This window comes from Photinus pyralis, unplaced genomic scaffold (genome assembly GCF_008802855.1).
Source record: "Photinus pyralis isolate 1611_PpyrPB1 unplaced genomic scaffold, Ppyr1.3 Ppyr1.4_LG3b, whole genome shotgun sequence".
Lineage (NCBI taxonomy): Eukaryota > Metazoa > Arthropoda > Insecta > Coleoptera > Lampyridae > Photinus > Photinus pyralis.
The window spans coordinates 16961249-16986123 of NW_022170510.1; the positions used below are offsets into that span (position 1 = coordinate 16961249).

Below are 24875 nucleotides of genomic sequence, written 5' to 3' on the forward strand. Positions count from 1 at the left end.
AAAACGAATCTAAATCCAGTAAAGCCTATTATAAAGAATATGAAAAGTTGTTTCCATGGGTGAATAGGAAGTTACTTACGAATAAACTCTTAAATGCATCGATAATGCTGGTATAGGTATATGAAGGAAATGTCAAAGGTATTTAAATCTTTTGGTGCATTCATTCAAAACTTCAAACACCCAGATGACAGTTTCAAAAGTCATCCTTGAAGTATCATTACTTATAAAGCACGTGTGTTTTAAAGGCCCTTGTTCGCACACATTTGAGTGTTTAAAACGGAGATTGTGATTCAGGTATAATCAAAAATTCGTTTTAAATTATTCTTTTTACTTCACCTCCTTTACCAGCTCAACGAAAGGGGGGCGGCCCACAATTTGAAAGAACTTTATCGTATGATAACAACAATTTTGCTATGAGACGTAATTACCCTGTGGAACACAATACGTATAGCGCAATAATCCGATATCTGCAGATAGCTGATAACAAAGGGAATTATCGAAACACTGATTTACTGATGATTACATTTTTAAAACCAAATTTAGATATCAAGGCTTCGTATCGCATACAAGCACTTTGAAACGGCGCTAAACCTATCACTGTTGTTTTCTCTTTATTGACGTATTTGTAAACAAGATACTTCTTGAAAGAACATGCTTCTTAATTAGTGAGGACGTAATGGCGTTTAAATTTCAAATACGAGTATGTACCTATACAGGGTGCCTATTATGTATGGAGTTGTTACGTTGACCATCCTGTAGGGAAGGTGATCAGTAATAAATTGTACGCACACCGTCTACGCATCTCGTAGCGGTTTATTTCCCTTCCAGCTTTCTCTTTTACGTTGAAATCGTCATGCCGAAACTACGTTAAATGTTATATTAAAATACATAGAAGTTGTGAAAGAATTTATATGCAAGTATGTGAAAATTATTGTAATTGATTGTCTTTCCACTCAAATCAATTCGTTGTTATATTTTATTTATTAATTAAGCTGTCTTCGAATTGTGAGTATTACGTATGCGGCGCGGTACATGTCAACCCTGTTCTCCTTATGCCTGGTTTTATATTGTATTGTATTAACATTGTACTCGACGATAACGCACACCTGTTGTTATTATTGTTTTTGTGAATGTTAATTGATACCTCATGACTAGGAGTAGCAACACCAACCACAACCAAAAGAAACGAACGATCAAGCCATTCGGAACCACGAGACAACCCAGCCTACGACAGAAAGATTCAACCTTCAACTCCCTGTTTAAGAGCCCAATTGGAGGCTAAGGTCCGCTCAGCAGGGGAAGGAGCGACGGGTTACCCGAAACACATCAAGTAAGGGCGCACCGTCCTTCCACTACTCACACTCAGGCCTGAGAAACTACATCGTAGACCTGCTGGCGGAAGAAGAAATCTAGTCAAAAAATCTAGTCATCTGGGTATCATTAGCTTAAGATTAAATTATTATTTACAATAAACACCTATTGAATAAGTCCTGATCAATACTCATTTGTATATGCAAGAGTAACGTACTTTCGCAAATCAAATATATTATTTCCAAATTTCGTTGGGGTCTCCCTTCAGGAGCGTTTCCCTTTCGATTTAATTATATTTTTTCTTTTCTCTAACTCGGACCGTTCGACATATTAGCAAGTCGAGCTACGCTTCCACTGGTCCGTTTTAGAATATAGTATATATCTCGGTAAATATCGACTGTACACAAAATAAAATGTTTAACAACTTTCATATAGAAAAATGTTGTATACCTACATTTGATATTTACCTAGATATATACTATACTCCATACATAATGGGCACCCTGTATAAAGTGTAGGTACTGTGAACTAAGTGTTTGCACCTTGTGTGAAAAACCCTCAAGTGGTCAGTATTATACTAATTACACTGTCAGTGGTCAGTAGCTATCCAACGAAAAATACGTAGATATTGGAACGCGGACATTAGGACGCGGACATTGGGACGCGGGCATTTATTTATTTATTATCCCTCTCTTGTTCTGGGCCCTCAACAGGCTTGCGCCCAATTACAGAGTTACCCGCATAATGCTTTTTAGAGGTGACTCTGCAGAAGGTCTTAAGTTGTTCTATACTACACCGGTACTTACCTTACGAATTAGGAAAACTGCAGGAAAACCTAATTCGGAGTAGCCGGCAGAATGCTCCGAACACGCCACCACTGAACCATAAAGCCATAAAGCCGGCATTAAGACGCAGACATTAGGACGCAGACATTGGAACGTGGACACTGGGACCCAGACATTGGGATGCGGGCATTAGGACTCAGGTACATAGTTCCATCCCTTGTTGCACTTAAAATAGCAAGGAGGCATCAAATTCGCGTCTTTCTCGAAAATCTCGGAAACGCCACGATGAAAGCGCGGCCCCTGGCCGGGGGACAACGCGTCCGGGTCACGTCCACGTTCTCCTCCCCCCTTGCCTTGCGGCCCATTGCCATAGCGCCATATATTTCATTTTGAGTCCAGATAACAGGCTTTTTCCGTGCATTGCAAGCATAAAAGAATCATTTCTGGCCGTGTAATGAACGATATTTTTTATTACACTTCTTTTTGCTTATTCCTATTGCTTGCGCATGTCCATAGCGACAAGTTTCATCCAGAAATAAGACGATAATGTCCAGGGAATTATGTGGTGTGATTCGATTGCACGACAATCCAGTGTTGCCAAAATAGTGAACGAAAATCTACAACGAAAAAAAAATGGAGGATATTAGAGAGCATCTACCCTAAGTCTCGACTTATCGCTTTGCAATTTTCGCATCTTTGCGCAACTAAAAAAGGCGTTTTCGGTAATCGTTTTCGATCGGACGAAGAAGTATAATTCGCCGTAAAAGAATTCTTCGTGTAGCAGCCACCAGAATTCTTTAATGGGATATGTCTTCATTGTAGGTTTGATAATTATTTGTGGTTTATTTGCCAATAAGTTTTCTCTGGACCAAAGATGCGGGTTTCAATTGAATAAGCCTCGTACACGACCATGTAATCAGTTCTCCACGTACCCCTCCACTACGGTGCTGGACTTCCCCCTCCTAGTGCTTTCAAACGCAGAGTCTCCACCTGTATTTGGAAGTAATGTTGCTGAAGTGCGTATAAAGTATGGATTTTAACCTATCATTAATAAGCTTTCGAATGTCGATGATCTCCATTGCTCTTTGAAATGTCAAAACCTAATTTTGTTCTAGCATGCACACTTGAAGCAGAGGGGCCAATGACATGTCCTCTCTACCCCGCTGCTGATTCAGTGTACTCCATTTTTCAAAATCAATTTGAAATGGTTCCAAACCTTCTGAGGGATAAATGTGAAGGGTGCCTTAAATAACTTTTTCGCGCTTCCATCTCTGTAAGAAGAAAGAAAGAAAAGAAAGAAAGTTTATTTTCCAAAGTACAAAAAAACAGAAAGCAATAAATAAAAATAATACATTCAAAATGACAAGAAGAGTGAGTTATATACATGACAACGTCAAATATAAGGCTCCAATTACAATAGAGTATTGGTCTAGGTATTGGTTGCTATTGTCGCCTATTGACAGCAGACTTTACAATCTTATTACTTACATTCCGAGGAAAATAATAACTTATCTGTCACATTTGACATTTGCATAATTCATCCTCCGCGATTCCCTTAATCATTAGCGCGAAAAATGTAATAAGCCACCCGGAATGTAGTTGCCATTATCTATTAACCTTCTTGGAAGAATGATATCCCTCGAAGCGTAATGCGCTACTCACATTCCTTGTAGCATAAATAACTACTTTGTAAATAGCACGAACATGTGTGATAGTTTAGCAATAGTTATCTTATTATCTATTATATAAGATGATAAAGGGATTTAAACATTGAGTGATTTTTTTTATTTATTGTGCCTCGACTACTTATAGCCATTGGCACAGTTAAAAACAGCATTATCATATCTTCTGAAAGTTATTTTATATCGTGTTTCGCGTCCCATTTGAAATAAGAATGACAGATGTCATTAGAAACTTTATCCTCAAAGCGACTTGCCTTTGGAAGAGTGCTGTGTAGTCCGTTATTTACGTAAGGGAGATTTTTGTGGGAGGGAATTTACCTCGGAGCGCGTTTTCCTAGGAATAAATATTCCGGGGACCAGTTCTTGTGGGAAAATTGTTTAAGCCGAACTTCAGATACATTTTCTTGATCAATATATTCCGATGGTGATATAGATATTGTAATGACTAATGGCTATAATAACGTGTGGGGTGTGTTTACTGAACAGTGTTCTGTGAAAGAAAAATGTCATGATGTTGCTATCGGGTTTGTTTTATTGTCAACTTGGACGTTATGCGTTCTGACTTTGTTAGTCTAATACTTTCTGCCATTAAATTTGTAGTTGAAAAACATTAAAATGCCATGTTTGAGATATGTAGGTAATATACTATAGATACAGTGTGTGCATGTTTTTTATTGAACTCATGCGGTATGTTCTGCTCTAATATAAATATAAATATTTAGGGACTTTTGAACTCCTTTTCAAAAATTGTTTTGGTTTGGCCTCTCTGCATGCAGACCTCTGTATGTAGGCATTACAATCAACGAGGAAATTGATATCCTGGTTAAATAGAGCAGCAGATGGCTAGATTTGGCCAGGAATCAATGTCACATTGGTATGTATTTAAGAAAACTTGCAGTTTCTTATTTTTCCTTCTATTCAAAACAATTGACTTAACTCCATAACTTGAAGTGTTCGTAGAGAGGTTTGTCTGCCATTGCAATTACTAATAAAACATAGTTTTCTTTCGTTTGGGTTGGACATGCGTTATATATGGCTTCTTGATATCCTTATTCATTATACTTGTCTACTTAAGAAGTCAACACGTTATAAAATAAGCCTAAGAAGAAGTTTGGAAATTAATTTTAACTTTGGAAACTCAAAAAAAACACGATAGAAGGGTACCTGTACCCAGGCGAGCAGAAAATAGAAATTCGATTTCCAAAGAACATATATAGCATTTGATGGAAAAATAGGCTGGGCGCCATACTTTTTTACAACTATTATGTGTCTATAAATCTATCTAATACCTCCTAAGCACCTAAAAAAACCATCCAATTAACAAATTCAAACTGCGGATTCAATTGTGTAGATTTGTGCATGGAATTATACACACAAATTACCTAAATTTAACTAGCATTAACAACGGAAAATTAAAAGAAATCGCATGACGTTCCTTCCCCAGTTGCATGTTTTTATATTTGCTTGTCGTGACTTAATTTGGCCGACTATAAATAACAATACGTCCTATTTTTTATATATAATAAATGTCATAATTTAAATATTTCGCCACGAAAAACAAAGCTTCGTGCAAATTTGTTTTATTAATTAAAAATTATTTTAATGTAGTGGGGCCGATATTCTTATGTAACTGTAACCAGCAGCTGTTTAGAGAAACATAATTTCTTTAAATAGAATGTGCTTGACATATAAAGAAGCTTAATAACATCTGCCTTATATAATGGAATAAGTAGTGCTAGAGCTGGTTTTGTATCGTTCAAATTATAATCAATCGTTATACCTGCAGTTCGGGGATCCAGTTATTTTCCATCGCCCTACTACCAGTCCCACCCTTCCATTTTCCTAATAATACCCGGTGTAATAATACACCACTGAAAAGTTTTAAATTGATTGAGTTTCGCAGTTAAATGAAAAGAAAATATTTCTTTGTCTGAAACAAAACTTTAGATTTTTAGAGGGACAAAGTAATCTATTATTTACGGTACTATGCAAACAATCATAAATTAAACGATGATGTGCCTTATTTCGTTAAAAATATAATAGTATAAAAAAATATTTTTTTGCACTAAAAATAAATGTATATCCGACTAGGTTGGCGGCAATTGTATGAGTTATAACGTCATAATTCAACGAAAGAAAAGAACCGTTGGCAGGCTTGGTAGGTGGTTGTCCGGACAGGCCCGTCGGGACGCTTCTAGAAATGCAATGGGTGACGCCAAGTAAACGTGCATTGTTTAACTTTGGATAACGTCGCATTATGCGCAAGAGATGTGTAACAGAAATAAGGGTTGACCTTAACAAATGCAAATTGGCCTTTAAAATGTCAGTCCGGCTATATTAAATAAAAACGTACATAATTTAACCTGTGGAATTTGGCGGCCGCATGTGTCGACACCACCCAGATATTAGCTGCACTACTATTTCCCCTAACGTTTACGACGCGTGCACGAGGTGGCGCCTTGCTTAAGGGTGAAATTTATGTTAGTTTGCAAGCACCCCAATAGAGGCTCAGTACCTATATTGCAACGTATTTTAAATGTGCGATTAACATAATTTTCGCATTATTAGATGCAATGCTAAATTAATTCGCTAATTATAGCAATTCCTAAGAATGCACTTGAATACATTTTCTATTTTTGTTGCAGGTATATTAATTGTGTTCATGTGGATTTATTTTGGATTACATGCGATTACAATTAAAACCGAGACGAAGTTTCAAATTATGGTAAGTTTTTTTAACTACTTTTTATAAATTTAGATCGATACTTACCCTATAATGCACTTGCCTTGACAATGTCTTCTTTTTATTAATAAATTTTGTTTGAGATTTTCTGTCTTCCATTAACTTAACGGTAGGGGTATGATGGAATTTAATGACTTTTAAATTGCCAGGCGCTGCTTCAACTTCGTCAGTAGCGAAATTGGGATAAGTACAGATAGTTTAACTACAGTAGGGCAAGTTTTTTCATTATACTTGGTACCGTTTTCAGGGGAATATTTTCTCTTTTTTATTAGGTATAGCTAACTTAACGTGAAAGTATATTCTACAAACCAATTTTTGCTTAACGTGATGAACCCTTATGATAGGGATCCGGCAGATTCTTTTATGACCTTATTTTATAATCTTTCGATTTACATTTATTGGCAGTGTTAACTTGTAGTGGAATTATCTTAGCACCTCAATTTTCACTCGTGCGCTCTATACAGAAAAAAATCATGTCTATGTTTTACTAGAACAGTAGTACACTACGAAAAATTCACTACTAAAGAAACTTAGCCATAGTGTCGAGCGTATTAAAACACACTGCATAATAGACTACGCGTACCTATACTATAGTTACATACAAATTTTAATAAATATTAAAAATTCTGACACTTCACTTTTTGAACCAAATGCAACCATTTTGCTCACATTTTTGTTAGTCACCCTGTATGAGTTAGCGCTTTACAATATTAATAGCTAATGCAATTGTAATTACATCTGAAATAGGAACATACATGTAATTGTTGGAATCCAATTGGAATAACGTGGCCAAAATAGCGGCAATGTGTTGGTAGCATCTTCCACAACACCCAAAACTTTAAGCGGTACCTACCTATATTGGGGCAACTAGCATATCGTTAGAAAGGCTTTCTTTTATTCATAAATTTATCAATTTGGAATGGTGCCATTTCATTATGTTCGTTTACTGTTTGAAATATTCTGCATCGAAAATCTAAATTTGGCCGTAAGTATTTACAGCATTTGAGAGATCTGGAGCGTTGAAAAACTCAAGACTAATATTTCCAAATAAACCAACAGTCCAACGTATCTCCGCATAAAAGTGGTGAAATTTGCATTTGTTCTCTATTTTTTTTCTCGGCAACCATAAGAGTTACAAAGGCTGGTGGCACGGCTTTGAATAGGTTTTGGGGTATACCCTTTCCAATAATTCGGCGCTAATTCTTGGCCGGACAACTGAAATGAAGAGAATTGCATGAAATTTGTTGTGTACAGGGTCGTTCAAATTCGCGAATCGCCATTGGGATATCAGTAACGGTAGATAAGATATACTATGTAGATTAAATGGGAGAAAGTTACCCCTTTTTGTGTCTAAAAAACGCATTTGACATTTTACTTTGAAAATAACTGAGATATCACCGAAAAACTGAATATGTCAAATTTCATTTCCATTTTCGCTAGCTTAAACGACCGGAAATTGACGGTTCCCGTTAGCACCTTCTATGGGCACATTTTCAGAGAATCTGAATCTGCTATCGGCATTTCCATAACACGCGAGATGTAGAATTCTCTGCATTATATATCTTATATCATTTCCCTCTGTAGGTACCTTCTCCTGACACTACATTTTCGAGATATTCACACTAAGGTTTTCACATTGCCACTAGTTATGTCTCATCTAGACGTTCCAATGGCCCTTTGAGAGTACCCTCCGACACTCGGTTCTGCAGATAATGGCACTAAATGTTTTAACATCACAAGTATCTCGGCCAGGCGTTCCGCTTCCACACTTCTCTGATATACCGTTTTCAAGATATTCGCTGTAAGGGTCCCCCTCAAACCGGCACTGCGATCGTGAGACCCAATACTTACAGTTGGTAACTCTGGGAAAAAACTACGAGCAGAGCCATATCATTTTCAGGTAGAAACCACCATCAATCAAATCAGGTAATGGAATCTAATGCAGTTAAATCAACAAGAACAAAACACAAGAGGCATACCTACCTATACCTATACAAGTGAAAAACATAATCGATCAATTCAATATAAAAACATATTAAACAAATCTACGATCAATTTAGGCAAAACGTAAAATGGCAAATTATGCATGTACAAAAAAGACCACGTCAAAAACAAGGCGCTACTATTCATGTTTAAAGTTCATTATCGCCCAAGCAAAGCATACCTATTATAAATAGAAAAAATGTTAATTAGGGGACGCCCTTCTTGTATATTGCTAAGACATAAGAGCTGCACTCCGTAGGACTGAGCAAGCAACAGATACAGCAAAGAATCATACTGTATGAGGTACTTACTCCACGGAAACAGTTAAACCATTCATACAGAAAAACATCAAATTAGAGGAGCTGCAGTCCGGACGAGATGAAGGAGCAACATATGCAGCCAATAATCAAACTGCACGCGGCACTCCCTTCATGGAATAATTAAATCAAAGCATACAGAACAACAGCACACTGATAATAAACTTCCTCGTACATAAATACTTAATGAAACAGTATAAATGCATAATCAATTGTACATTATAACAAGCAAACATATTATTTAAGATAACGGTACTCAAAACAAAAGCATGAATTACGGTCAAAGTGGGAGATTGCATGGTTGTATATACAGAGCGTTGCATATTCTTTTCTCCTATATTGCCATTCTTTCAGTTGTGAGGTGTGTTATCTAACCATAAAGGTATGGCTCTTAAAGTTTTGACATTATCAATGGATATATTTCTTCGTCCCAATTGCCCTGTATAAGTACCCTCTTCCGACACTCCGCTCTAGAGATATGAAGAATCATAAGGAGTCAAGGAGGAGGACTGTGGTAGGTAGAAATTGAACGTGTATTTACCTATACGTTATAATTTCATAGTGGGTACAAATTAGTCCTAAAGTCAAAGGTTAAGTTTCTCGAGTTATATTGAGATCCTAAATGTTTTTTACATTTTATAATGAAAAATCCTAAAATTCCTCGCTGGAATATACCTAACAACTAAATAGTTGATAAATTAATCTGTTTATGATATATTCCTTTTGAAGACAAAATAATCTAAAATTCAAAACTCGAGGTGAGTTTCGCGCATAATTTAAGAATTAAAAAAAAATTGCTATTGTTTGCGTTTTGTCCGTCCGTCTGTCTGTTCGTCCGGACCCAGTTCTGCGGTTTTGAACTACTTTTAGGAATGGCCTATATTGCCATTCTTTCAGTTGTGAGGTGTGTTATCTAACCATAAAGGTATGGCTCTTAAAGTTTTGACATTATCAATGGATATATTTCTTCGTCCCAATTGCCCTGTATAAGTACCCTCTTCCGACACTCCGCTCTAGAGATATGAAGAATCGATCACGATAAGGAGTCAAGGAGGAGGACTGTGGTAGGTAGAAATTGAACGTGTATTTACCTACACGTTATAATTTCATAGTGGGTACAAATTAGTCCTAAAGTCAAAGGTTAAGTTTCTCGAGTTATATTGAGATCCTAAATGTTTTTTACATTTTATAATGAAAAATCCTAAAATTCCTCGCTGGAATATACCTAACAACTAAATAGTTGATAAATTAATCTGTTTATGATATATTCCTTTTGAAGACAAAATAATCTAAAATTCAAAACTCGAGGTGAGTTTCGCGCATAATTTAAGAATTAAAAAAAAATTGCTATTGTTTGCGTTTTGTCCGTCCGTCTGTCTGTTCGTCCGGACCCAGTTCTGCGGTTTTGAACTACTTTTAGGGGAATGGTCCTAGAATACTGGAATAATTTGTCATATTATGTAGCCTATATACAAACTTTAACTCGGTATGTTCAGTTATCGGTGAGGGGTAAACCGCGAGAGTATTGTGGTGTACAAATATTAGGTATTAGAGGAATTAGTAGGGGTATATCGGAGTTCGTGAATTGGCGATGTAGGGCCAAAAAATAAGGAAGGTCCTTTTGACATCCTCATTCTATTCGCAGGGGAGCCGATCGGGCAGCACACCAAAGGCCCATTGTGCCTTCTTCTTTTTGTTGCGTTAGTTGTGAACCGAATTGCATGAAATTCAATATGGGTATAGTAGATTTAGCTATATAATACGCAATGCCAAAGGTTGAGTCTAATCGATTGAGTATCCACAGGGCGTTTTCGCATCTCGGTCATTTATGATTGCAAACTTTTTTTATTTATGAAGGTATTTAAACGAAATTTGATACATAAGCACTTGGAATTAAAGGCAATCTAACGTCTATTTCAAAATTTAATTTAACGCATGCGTATAGTGCCAACTTTCTTATTTATGGAAGTATTTAAATGAAATTTGATACATAGGCACCTAGAATAAATCTAGCACCAGGTTCAAAATTAGGCGCATGCTATAGCCTCTGCTATAGCCATACTCAGGAGCTCGTTTGCTATGTTTGTTTACACGTTTATTGTGTTCTGAGTTGTGTTCCATGTTCCATGCATATTAATTATGTTTTAATTAACTGAAATATAGGTAGCTTTGTACATACTTAACCCTTTTCTCATTCCAAGTATTTGAAAGTTTTTGATGAATAACTTAATTTCTAACTACTAAATGTGGAATTTAACCAGAGGTATTAGTGGGTATTAGCGGGTATTAGTAGGTATTAGTGGGCATTAGTCGGTATTTGTGGGTATTAATATGGATATTAGGTGTTATAGTGGGTATGTAAGTATTAGTTCAGCAAAATCGAGCGTAGCTTAAAATCCATGGCAACGATTATTGAGACAATGGTTGCCATGGATTTTAAGCTAAGCTTCGCTTAAATTTTTCGGTGCAAACGGGCATTAGTGTACAATATTTTGGGCCGCGGTTAATCCCTCGGTTACCGGTAAGTAGATATGTTCATCCATATGTCCCCATGAAAGCTAACGAAAATAGGCAATACATGTAAATTCATGGATACATGCATGCTGACCAAAAAATGATAATAATGATATATTTTATTTGTTGTGTTATTATCAATTTCAAGTCTCATGTAACTTTGGAACCTACCTGTTAATAATTGTCACTAACAAGTAAGTTCAGCCTTGGCGATTAGCAATTAGATGTAGGTAGATATTCCTATGATGTGTTAAAGAGAAACCATATCACAATAAGGAATTGAAATGGTGGACTTATGTAACATGTCAAACCTAAATTTATTGCTTGGTGAAAATGATTCAGTCCTATTTCTGCATTTGCAAAGCACACAGAAGTGGGCAAAAATGGTAGACTAATATGGTTAGCACAAAATCCTATATGGTAGGTACCATTCATTGTTTAAAGTATTTAAAGAAGATTAAATAATACTTTAAACAATGATGGTACTGATATTAATAGAATATTTGTTCGTAAGGCCTATTTTCCATAAATGTTGTTCCCGCTTCTGTTACTATGGACGTTGTATCCTGGTCCTGCCACCAATTTTTAGCATGGGCAACACCTGAAAAAAAAATTAGTAAAGAAAGCAGCCAGTCTTGAGAAATAAATAAAACATTGATACAAACAGGGCCCGAATTTAATGCTTGTGCGCACCCTAGGCCCGAAAAAATTTACTCCCCCCACTCCGTCGGAAGGCGCGGCAAGGTAGGTAGTGTTAACTTAATCTAACATAGATAGGTATGTTTATCCTTTTCACGTAGGTATTTACATCCGCGGATCGCACAATTTGAACGAAAAATTGCTACACTAACGATCAGTTTAGTTATTTGTAAATCGAGCCAACTAAATAACAAGGGATACCAGTGAATCGCTTAATGTAGTATTTTTCACTACTATAATTTGTGCAATTGAATTACTAATTTAAATAGGTATAAGTATATCAATATTCACAATACTAGTAACATAATATTCTGTGGTTAAATGTTGTTCTTAGAAAACCAGCATATTTAAAAACATAACTAACTCCAGGTTTGGTAAATAAATCCTAATTCATTGGACAGTAAAATAATATGTCTTTTGTGAAAAATATTGAATAATCTAAAAGCTACGGAGTTTAGAGATACGACATCCCTTATAAAAATTCAAGAAAACACAAGGCAATCGAATAGCGAAATAAAATAGTGGTAAGTTCCATTGAAATTCGGAAAATTTACCAGGTTGCATTGTGAAAACCCTGCATCATTAAATCCAACTTTCTCATTAGCAAAGTGTTGCCTTTTAAGTCGGATTGACAATATTACTTACATTTTATGTCTTAACTTCAAAAATTATGGTCGCTACGACGATTCATCAAAGTAAGGTCCGCCTATACGGGGAATTATTCGGAAAAAATAACAAATGACATCAAAAGAACTAAAAATATACAGGGTGTTCCAGTTTTAAGAAAATCAGTTATTCATTTACACAGTAAAGTGGGACACTGTACATTCAAAAATAATTTCTATAAATGCGCAACCATCTATAGTTGACACTTGCACACAATGTTTTTTTACCAGATATGAGTAGATGAGAATAGCGCCCTGTTGTAGAACCCTGTATATTATAATTGCAGCTTTTCTTTTGATAAGTTGAAATTATCATAAGTGTGAATTTTTAATTGGTTTGGCGACCGTGCGCCCCTTGGAACAACGCACCCTTAGGCCCAGGCCTTGTGTGGTAAATCCAGTGCTGATTAAAAAATCTTTAGATTGCCTAAATGAATAAAAATGCATTCAAACTGTTGCAATTATTACTTTCTTATATTGGCTTGCCCTTTTTCGACAGATATGCTATAGGCAAACCATTAAATAATGTGTAAGTAATGTCATGTGCAGGACGTTTTATTTGAAGCCTACCACTCCTTCGAAAATGATATGGTTCATAAAAGTAACGGGGCGGGGCATTGAAATGACCTTTTTCGTTCACTTGTCAACAAATGTGTCCCACAGAAAAACGCACACGCATCTACTTTTGGTTTTTCACACGAAGTCGTTTTTGCTTTTCATTTATTGGTGTATTTATTAGTGTAGTACCTACAAACATAGTAAGACTATCTGTAAAACCATATTTTTAAAATGACGTTGACAGTATAGCTCGCTTTTTGTAGATGCAGTACATATACAGGGTGTTTCGAAATTCGCGCACACGGACTATGGGATGGTGTTATACGATAAAAACTGAACAAAAAATTCCTCTACCAGTTTTCCATCAGACCGCTATTTTCGTGCTACCGCGGTTTTAAAAATCTCCCCTCCCCCCCATACGCTGCGCCCCACTGGTTAAACTTAATAATAACGCATTTTTAAAAACACGTTGTGGCACCGAAACATTACCGTTGAACAGAATTCGGTCTTATAATCTTCTAAAAACGTTAGAATCTGGTAGCCGCCGCAGAGGATGTCGCATCAACTCGTATAAACGCACCGCTTGCCCTGCTCGATTATTACAAGCCCCAAGTGCCATCGGCATATCGTAATATTCTCGATTTGAATAATTACCGGCCATTATTTCGCAATTTGAATTGTACGATAATTACAATAAATTGTTTTGAATTATCTTTTCTTTTCCGGCATTTTCATTTTCAGATTTTTCGAACAACGACATTTCGAAAAGTGCCGGTCTGATCGAAAACTGGTAGAGGAACTTTTTATTCAGTTTTCGTTGTTAACACCATCCCACAGTCCATGTGCGCGAATTTCGAAACACCCTGTAGAACCCCGATTATGTGCACGGGTTATCCGGGCAGCGGATTAACTGTGCCGTAATGTACATTAATTGAACTTACATTTTTTAACTTACATTTTAAAATTACACAGCAACATGTCAACTGTTTCTCAAAAGCGTAACTATCCAAAAATAACAATTTATCACCGTAAACATTTTAGTTTGGATATTTGAAGTTCAAATTTTTTTGTATAAAAATACTCTGTTTTTATCCCTTTTAGTACATATTATATATGTACTCAATATGTAAGAAATAAGTATTAATTTAGATTTGGATTATCCTTGCTTCGTCCGTTCCCGTGGAGCATCGGATAATCGGTGTTCTACTGTATTGCATAATATAATTACCAATGGCACAGAATCTGTGCCAATGGTCTTTTATGTGAGAGGAACGACCTTTTACGCTCTTGAGTCGTGTATGACACGTCCAGGGACGATACAGGATTATAGAAATGATACTGTACCATTATCGAGATTAGCTTATTTTATTTTTCGTTTTCAATTATTTAAAGCGAGATCATGTGTACAATTTTTCTATATTTACGTAAATTGCCTGCACGTTTTTAGAGATAATTAAGTACCACGTTTTTGTTCAAAAGTTTTCAGATTAGATACCAATATCACCAAAAAATGCGCATGTTAGATAAGACAAGTCAGAAAAATTGTAAATTTAAAATGACCAAGGAGTGTTACGTTATGCCTTACTGAATTATAATCTTATGCGGTGGCTACCGATTAGCGTGTTTTAGACGGGAATCGTTTTTTTCTGTCTATTGAACTCCACTGCGCTATATACGTAATCGAGGGGTCGTGTTCTTCGGTAATGGTTGCGGGTAGCAAGTAATTAACAATCCCATTAAGGGTGGTGTATACGATACGAAAGCTTTTCGCAATTAGGTGTTTCGGTTCGTATAGTTTGATTGAAGCATTAGAACTGCGTTTGTTGCTGTAAATTACCCGGCCAATGTGCAGATTTTCCCTATACCAAATAAATATGTAGGTTCCTATCCTCCTAATATTAAACATGCAATAATTAGCTCCTTCACAATTTAATTACCGCCTCGGAACTGTTTTTCAAAAACCTAAAAATAATAATCATTTTAATAGAAGCTACACAACTATGCTATAATAATAAATCAAGTAGCTTTGAAATTGTAGTTAATATAAGAATCCGGGACGTTTACAAGGACATGCATCTTCCAAACAAGATCCGCCTATTTCCTGTAGTAGCTATAATCAACCATTTTCAAATGCCTATGATATCCTTACTTCCACTTTAAGTTAATTTCTTTAATCCACCTTTTCTTTTGTATATTTTCGTATATTGTTAGAGGCGCCGTAAATAATGTCGGATTTAACATTTACTACACCTAGCACCATATAAAATTTATCTAAACGTTCATTTCAACCATAAAATCGTACCAAATTCCCACGGGAGGCTTCCTTACGTAGAACGCCGCACTTTTGCTTGAATCGTCAGAAAATTTCTAAGCTCCCTAAGCGAGATGAGAGTAACGACCATCGCCGTTTCGGAAGGTAATAGAAAATCCAAAATTACTAACTACCACCGCATCATTATGTACTACATACACTACACTTCTACTTTACACGTGTAATCTTTCTGGTATGAATACCGTCACTGCCTGCAATTCCCCAAGAATCATATCTATTTGTGTTATACCTAAAGGGAAAGTTGCATTCTTTCTGCACATAGGGTTCTTTACATTTTTCGTTGGCAATAAACTGAAATGGGTAATAATGACTAACACACAAAAGGGATCTTTAAGAGAAAGTTTAAAGCTACCTAGCTATTGCACATTTGTAGAGATAGCGTAAACAGTTTTATGGCGTATTTACGTTAGGACCGCATTCTAGTTCATCCCCTTGTTCTGGTATCCTACTTTTGAATAAGTACTTACATTAACTAAACTAATTAAAAATTGGTGGAAGCTATCTCAGCAGTACCTAAGTAATTGCAATTTTCAAATTCTGAATTAGTATCTGATTGATTATTTCATTGCATGTTATATGTTTGTAATTTATGCAACACATAAATATTCTAATTAACAGACAACGACCCTAATAAAAAAAGTGTGAAATCTAGGATTTTTCCCCATAATACGACTACGACTACGATTATGAGTATCTTATTTAAACTTGCGTTTTATCACTGCCACTCAGAAATTTAAACGACAATTGGAAATGCACATTGCACATTCTCACTAAGGTTGAGGTTGTTGTACCAATTTTCTTGTATTACTTGAGAAATTCAATTTTGTATTTGCCACGGGAACCTAACGGTTTGTACCTTTAATTGGGATCTAGTACCTATTCCAATACTAATAGCTCTTGATCTTCCGAAATGAATTAGTATTGCAAAATTCGTTATCGACCTGCATGCTACTATACTTGCATAACGTTTATCCAAACAAGAGCAACGTTTTGACATATACCCACATAAAACATGTATGATTTATGTTTCTTGTTCAAATTTAAAGTAGGTAATTCGACTGTCAGGCTTTAGTAATTATGAATTCCTGTATACCTGTAACCACGCAACAAGGTGAATTGCCTTTATTTAGCTAGCAAACATATTTAAATTCCGTTTCTGTGTTAATTTGTCATTTATATCTCTTTGGCCATCAGCAATAATAAATACATCATATTTTCCTCGACTTTTGTTGGCTATGTAACAATATTATTACCTTAATCGATCATAATCTAGCCTAATGCTGAAAGAATATGTCGTTATTAAATTACCCAGCAGTGGCGTACCAATAGTTCACGTTGCCATTGATTTAATAAATTCAGATGAAATGCCAATCCACCGTTAGTCAAAATTCTTGAAACAATCTTGGATGCGAATTCTCAATTGTAAATCTCAATCAAAATCATTGCTAATGTTTCTGTATCTAAATTCACCTTATGCAATTAGTAATTATTTACCTATAGCTGTTTATTAGATCTGATTAAGTTCTCACATTTTTTCGATCACTCGGACCTTCAACCACTTGTCAGGTCGTCTGGTCCTCCCTTGAGTCTTCTATTCCATTAAAACGTTGATATCATTTCGTATATTTTATTAAAGAGAAATCGAGATATAACGAAGGTTGATTTAGAATAGTTTGCGAATGGTAATTGAGGCAAATTTGATATTATAGAATTTGATTACTCCGAGATATGGAGATGAGTGAAATACTGATCATGCTGTAAAATCTCTGACAAGTCAAATACTATACCAGAGTCAGTGGGTCTTAAGGCTCCTCTGTTGTCAATCCGCCATAGATATTGTAACGGAAACGCTCCAGACGTGACGTCGCCTTTGGCGCTCTGGAATTTTCTACGCGCGCGATAGTGGGATTTGTATAGGAATATTCGAGACTTATCCGGTAATTACGCGAGTGTTCTGGACTTACATTGCTTGCGTGTATAAATGGTTGCGGACCGAACATCGCAGGCAGTTTACTACCGAACGAGATCGAGTACGGATGAAACATCGAGCGCGGAAATACAAATTGCGAAGTGTGTGATATAAATAGTCGATATAAATTGTACAGTTTTTATAGTGTTTTAGTTTTGTTTAATAAATATTGATATAAATCGAACCCGAATTTATAAATAACGTTACAATATGTAAAAAATACAGCCAAACGTTCTTATGAAAAGCTGCTTTTGTAATGGAACTCTAAGCATTTGTTGATACTAGATATTCTTTGAAATAATGAAAATTTTTAATTACACGCAATAATGCAAAAATCTTTTCATGAATAAGTAACAGTGGTTGTAGGTAATGAATAGAATAACGATAAGTACCAATAGGAAATGCGACAGTATTTTTTACGTCGACACTTAAAGATAGGTATTTTTATCAACTATGAAAGTGTTCTTAAAAAGTAGATACGCAATTTAAAAAAAAACAAAACGTTAACACAATAATAGGCAACTTAAATTGCACTTTCAAAAGCCTCAGGCGATTATCTCATTATAAAGGGTCGCTATTAGCACTCTTTGCTATTAAGCCGGGTCCACATTATCGAATCCAGCTAGAACTCGAAGTTTAAACTGACCCACAAGCCGATCAGACTTCCAGGAGTCTAGGACCATTCCCCTAGAAGTAGTTCGAATCTGCAGAAGTGGGTCCGGACGGACGGACAAAACGCAAACAATACCACATTAACCACAGCTCGGCTTTGGATCCAGTATTTCAAGATGACTTATCTGGTCAAAGAATATATGCCGAACGATCTGGTGATTGGGACGCGCACCTTAACTGAGTGAAAAAAATGATTCCCCACTTTCATGCGTCTGGACACTTCCCACAAAGATCACGCGTTCCCTCTTAGCTCGTCGATAAAAATTCACGATAAAATGGTCGCAGTTGACCCAGCGGATGCCGAAAGACAGTGCTTATTGCTTAACTGTTCTGCGCCGTGCTTCCACTGCTTAGAGGACGCTGACGAAGACGATGCATAGCCCTTTCAGGAAGTACCATTGACAACTGAGGATGAGGATGCCAAGGACAAACAATCCTTGCCAAGACCCTCACGGGCACAGAGGTTGAAAACGTGAAGTAATTAAGTGAAACATTAAGAGACGTTGTGCGTACAATGATAATTTCTCATAAACCGAAAGGGGATATAATAAACGGCAGACGGCGGGTTGTAGAGAATTTAATGAACTTTCATTTAATATAAGAACATTTTCCCCTACGATATGAATCGTTGCCAATATACAAGCCGAAAACTCAAAAATTGTACCTTTTCCCTACCTCCTCACCGCGGCTCGCCACTTCGGCAGCTGGACAGTCCGGACTATGCTCACTACCTAAGCACTCTGAACAAGTTTCGGAAGGGATCGCTTAGGTGATCGCCAATTGTGCCACAGTTATAGGAATGAGTGTGAAGTTTGGTTTATTGTATACACTGTGGCCAAAGATATGGATGCCTAATCATGGGGATCTTGGAAAATTAAGACTACCTCCGAAGATATGCCAGATAAACCGAAATTTGCCGATTTCGTTTTTAGTTTTTCTGATGTTTTTTGACAAGATACAGACAAATTAAAAAAAAAAACACTTTCCCATTGCCTCTTTTTGAGCTTTACAGGACAGCGGAGGTCGTACGGAATATTATCCCTCTTACATCCCCCTTACTGCCTCTTAATCTTTTTTGGGCATTGAAAACATGGAAATTTCAAAGCCTACGTCTTTGTACATTCAGCGAACGCATGCACTACTGTCGCAAAGGGTGTAAAAATTGAAATTCTCAAAAAATGAAATGTTGAAATATACCTACATCAGGGTCAAAAATACATGAAGGACAATGCCAGCAATAATGATTCATCTCATTACAAATGCCTTTGTGTACTGTTTGGTAAATTCATTACCCGTTCTGTTGCATTTTGACTTGATATTACTTCCAAGGCTTATATTTGGAAATTCACTTATTAAATTGTTCTTATACGTTAATTATATTCCAAAGACAGCCTTCAGATTTACATACGTCTGTTTACTGGATTCAGTGACCCACTAAATGCGCATAATTGCATTGTCTCCCAATTGCAAGAATAATCCAAGTTAACGTAATTTAAAGAAAAAAATTATTATAAAAACGTACTCCCTCAATACGGAATTAAATTACACCACACTCTGTATAGATACTATTTCTCAATTATAAGTTATCCAAAATAGTATTTACAATCGGGGAAAACTTTTGATTGCAGTGTAGGTATTAATTAGGTGCCTTCGCAAACTTGATTATTTAAATTTACCTATAAACGATTGTTGGGGTCCAATTCGTGTATACACGGATCCGAGGCATGCTTCGTAAAAAATTGCGGTCACTATTGAATACCTTTTTTAATCTAGGCCTCCAATGTATCCTTAGTTGCTATATTACCATCAGTTTTATAATTCTGGTTGTCCACCCCATTCAGATTACGTTGTGCCAATTGACATGAATGCAATAACACCAAGATACTGGCCATTAGACGAAATCAATAAATGTAAATTATTTTATATTCACAAATCCGAATTAGTTAGTAGGGAGATTTTGTAAAAAAATAAAAATAAAAAATAAAGATCCGTTTCTTCGAACTCGTAAAAATTACGCATCACCTCTTTTAATTGCTGTTACGGTGTGTAATTCTCTTTCGTAACGAAAGGCACGTGGTCTATTCACAATATAAAATCATCATCATATTTAAATTAATTTTTATAATTCTCCGTTAAGTGGGACCAGAAATCACCATCTTCATTAAATGTTTTAATTTACGGGTGCTTTGCATGTGTAGGAGCAGTCGATTACCTGGATCACGTACCGAGATACGTGTAAAAGCATCATTTACACAATCAGATATCGACAACACGTTATAATGTAAAAGGATATTAAAGCTAATTGTAAACAAACGGTGTGCGACAGTATAACAACCGTGCCACTTCATTTCGCAACTTTCACGGTTTCAATAAATATTTATTTTTTATGTGGCTATATACCCTGAAAGATGATTCACTAGTGATGAGCTTGCAGAATGGGGTCTTTAGAGGGTGTCTGATGTAGAAATAGCAAGTTTCCCTAGGGATGGTGTACGGGTCAGCGCTTGGATTGATTGGAGCTTCCCCGAAAATCACACGCCTAAAGCTATCAGATATAAAATCGCAAAATATAAATCTCGAGCTAAACTACACTTTTGCAGCAATTTGAATTAACGACGCTGTAGTGAATTCGTTTTTTAATTAATCGTCCAATGAATAAATTTACCTTCAATAGAATGTAACTACTCGAGTGTATTCAAATGCTGATTGTTTAGTTCGACCCTGTGTATGTACCCTAATAATTACCATTCTCATTGGAAACCCTGGGGGCGGTTTAGTGATGAACTTAAGCGAGGAAGGAATATTATTACAGTCGGAAAATGGAGGAAAGAAAGCAATAAATAACAAAGCATGGGATTTTGTACACTTGTGAAGGAGAATGCATTATTTAATAGGTACCTTCGATTTCTCAACGATAATATTTCCTAAAAGTGTACCTATGTGGTTGGAAATATTCATTTAACACAAATTCATCATATTACAGATATTTTTAAATGGGGTGTTGTAACCTAATCGATAATAGAATGTCAGGGTGCACATTGGGGTAGGCGGTGGCAACGAACAAGTAGCTCAAAGGGGGTAGTGTCCGTACCGTCCAGACTAACATACTTGTGATTTACTTGCACAAGATCCGGTTGAATTGAACGGGCTAGTAACTAAACACAAAGAGAAATCCATCAGTAGGTCCTTTTAACCTTCCTTCCACAAACATTTTACCCCCTACAGACATGCAACCCCTCGCTGTAAATGAATTTTCTGTGAAAATCTAGTTTTACGTAACTAATAATAATTGATCAAACTGTCAACATTCATAAACGATTACTTCTAATAATACAGAAAAGCCTTAAATACATGTTTAAAAGCAACAAATAATAGCCTTGCTCTAAGTTTGGAATAGTAGACGGTCGGAGATATAATAATATAATTAAAACTCGGCGATCTCATGACAAAGAACATCAAGTTAGACATCTAAATTATTTTCTGTTTCAAATTGTATTCTAGAAACTACTTCAATTTCGCAGGCCGTAATTTTCCGGTGGATACAGTTGATGCCGTGCCTGACGTCCATTAGTCGCCTTGGTGCTGATTCGCGTCATGTCTCGGGCAGGAGACACCCCATGGCACCGGAATTACCACACTTATTTCCAAATCAAACTCGTGTTTTGCTACTAGATACAAAATTAGATACTGACAATCATTTAAATTTGACGATGAATGGGAATACGTATACAGGTTGAAATTACATTAGCGATTTTGAAAATTATCATGAAAAGTAATGAAACTTAATAAAATTATAGGATTCTTTGCTTGCATATGAGATATGATGTATCATGATTTCAGGCATGGTGATAGACTAATGAAGTTAATCACATATTAATTTCTAACATTTTAGATTTATTAGTATTTATGGAATTAAATTATGATCCAGACGAAATTGATGGAAATGGCATTGGGGGAAACAGGATAATGTTCTGATTAATTCGTTGTAGTAGTCTCCAATTTAAAATATCTGAGCAAATTGCCATTGTAGTTTTTTTCGTTGTTTCTGTCGTATCTGGAAAAATAAAACAATTATCATCGTGCATGTCATTATGCAAACATAGGTAAATGACAAGAGCGTATTTTCCTCCTAATAATATTAATGCTAGGACCGAAAAAAAATACCGATAGGCACGGGTGATCCTTACCCCATTCTCTTTCAAATGAGCCGCCTATCGTCGAAGTCTATACGGTTTAATGAAAAATAGTGGAACGTATACAAATATAAACAAATTTTGAAATGGACATTCGTTTTTACCTTTATTCGAAGCGTCTACATAAGAAACATTTTTTAAATGATTTCGTAAATATCATTCCGCATTGTCTGCATTAGAAATTTCATTGAATACCTTCATAAATGAGACATACAGCATGCGTAAACAGTAATTTTGAAACCGGTATTAGTTTTAGTTTGATTCAAAGTGCCTACATACACGATGTTTTTTTTTTAAATGGGCCATACGACAATGTAAAGGCGTTGAGTTATTTAAAATGGGCCATAGGGAAATCTACATTGCATCAATTGTTTCAGGTAAGTATAGCTTACTCGCGAATCATCTGCCACAGTAGGCATTGCAGAAATTGTTTCTAAATCAACAAATTTATTCAAATCCGATATAAATGTATGAGATTACAAACGGTGCTCGAATTGTTTTCAACCGGCAACCAAACAATACCCGATACTCGGCACTGAATAGCTCGAATTACCACTCAGCTACTGTGCCCACTCCTGTACAAATTGTACTACATGAACACCTCTTCGAGTGGCGGAATACATATTGCTGCTTCGTTGATGCAGTTTGAAGGATTGAGATCGAGAACTGTCACTGAAATAAATAAGCGCAAGGTCAAGATTTGAGAACAATTTGCGCAATGTAAATTTCCCTATGACTCATTTTAAATAACTCAACGCCTTTAGATTGCGTAATGCTAGGTGTGTACTTTCTATAGCCCATCTTTAAATAAACACCCTGTAGAAAGTTCACTTAATTGCTTTCATAAACAAGAAAGTTGCCATTGCGCATGCGCAAAACCAAATTTTAGAACGGGTGTTAGATTTGCTTGTATTCCAAGTGCCTATGCATTAAATTTCATTTTCGCGCTTCCGTCTTTGTAAGACTATTGGCCGTTTGCACCTACAAATTTAAGCGCTAGCTTAGCTTAAGCGTAGCTTAAAATCCATGACAACCATTGTCTCAATAATCGTTCTCATGAATTTTAAGCTACGCTTAACTTATTAACTATACTGCATTCATTATAAGAAAGTAGTAGATGGCGCTGTGTTTGAAGATAAACACACACAGGAAAAATGTAAAACGGCAATAAATTATTGTAAAGTAGAAATATTCAGCACTGCGAACAGAAATAAATCTTTGACAATAACAACTAATGACACTTCGGCAGGTTAGTTGGCAACATAAACTACCACCTTACAAAATTCACCAGTCGTTTTATGTTTCATTGTAATACTGACTCGTGTTTTATCCAATTACAGTGAAGGTCAAAACTTCCCTATGCTTTCTACCGCTACCTTCTTAAAATGAATACAGTATAAGCTAGCGCTTAAATTTGTCGGTGCAAACGGCCAAAAGTTATATACATGACAACGTCAAATGTAAGGCTCCAATTACATTCGAGTATTGGTTGCTATTGACAGCAGACTTTACAATCTTATTAAGGCGGAAACACATTACTGTCACGTCACGTGCTATCACGTCAAGCATACCTTCGCGTGATGTCAAGCTAGGAGACACACTTGTGTGCGCTCACGGTGTCGCGCGGTAGCTGTCGTTGCAATTTAAGATTTGCATTTAGTCATTAGTAGCGATGAAGCAAAGTAGAGATTCTTCTTCGTCAAGTTCTTTAGACGAGGAAGAGGATATAGAAAATACGTGGCTGCTTTTATACTGGCTAATGGAATACAGCGCATTGTTTGGATTCACCACATAAATCATCGAAGAGAAGAAGTGGGGGAATTTCGTCAATTAGTCCACGAAATATTGAATTAAGATTCTACCAATTTCCTCCCAAGCTTCTTGTCGAACCCTCTGATCCCGGTACTCGGCAGAGGAGTGATTGTATAGCCCTTCGTGCTGTCTCACCAGTTCAATTAAATGTTCGTCCATCTTTTCTTGACGAAACCACTTCGGAAAACACTTGACGTGATGTCACGTTCTACTACAAAATGTAATTTTGCGGGATATCGGAGGCGTGATATCATGCGAGATCAGAACAGCACGTCGTGAATGCGTGAGGTGACAGTAGTATGATTCTAAAGACATAAAACGTCATAAACTTCTATACGTCAATGGAGTTGCACATTTTGCGCAGATAACGTGAGTTTGCGTGATAGCACGTGAGCTCACGTGACGTGACAGTAATGTGTTTCCGCCTTTACTTACATTCCGAGGAAAATAATGACTTATGTGTCACATTTTACATTTGCACAATAATTCATCTCCCGCGATTCCCTTAATAATTAGCGCGAAAAATCTAATAAGCAACACGGAATGTAGTTGCTATTAACCTTCTTGGAAGTATAATATTCTAATCTAATATTATAAACTTCCTCGAAGCTTAATGCGGTACTTACATTCCTTGTAGCTT

The 24875-nt window shown here is 36.2% G+C and overlaps 1 protein-coding gene across 11 annotated transcripts in view; it reads left to right on the forward strand.

The window, feature by feature from the left end:
- LOC116166335 (homeotic protein antennapedia-like) overlaps positions 1-24875 on the forward strand; it is a 269786-nt gene that overhangs the window by 118433 nt on the left and 126478 nt on the right. For 9 of the 11 annotated variants that reach the window (XM_031481268.1, XM_031481275.1, XM_031481267.1 and 6 more), the window contains one exon: positions 6424-6503. The exons of the other annotated variants lie outside the window; for them this stretch is intronic. The gene's annotated coding sequence lies outside the window, so the exon portion shown is untranslated. The remainder of the gene's footprint in view (positions 1-6423; positions 6504-24875) is intronic. 11 annotated transcript variants of the gene reach the window in all.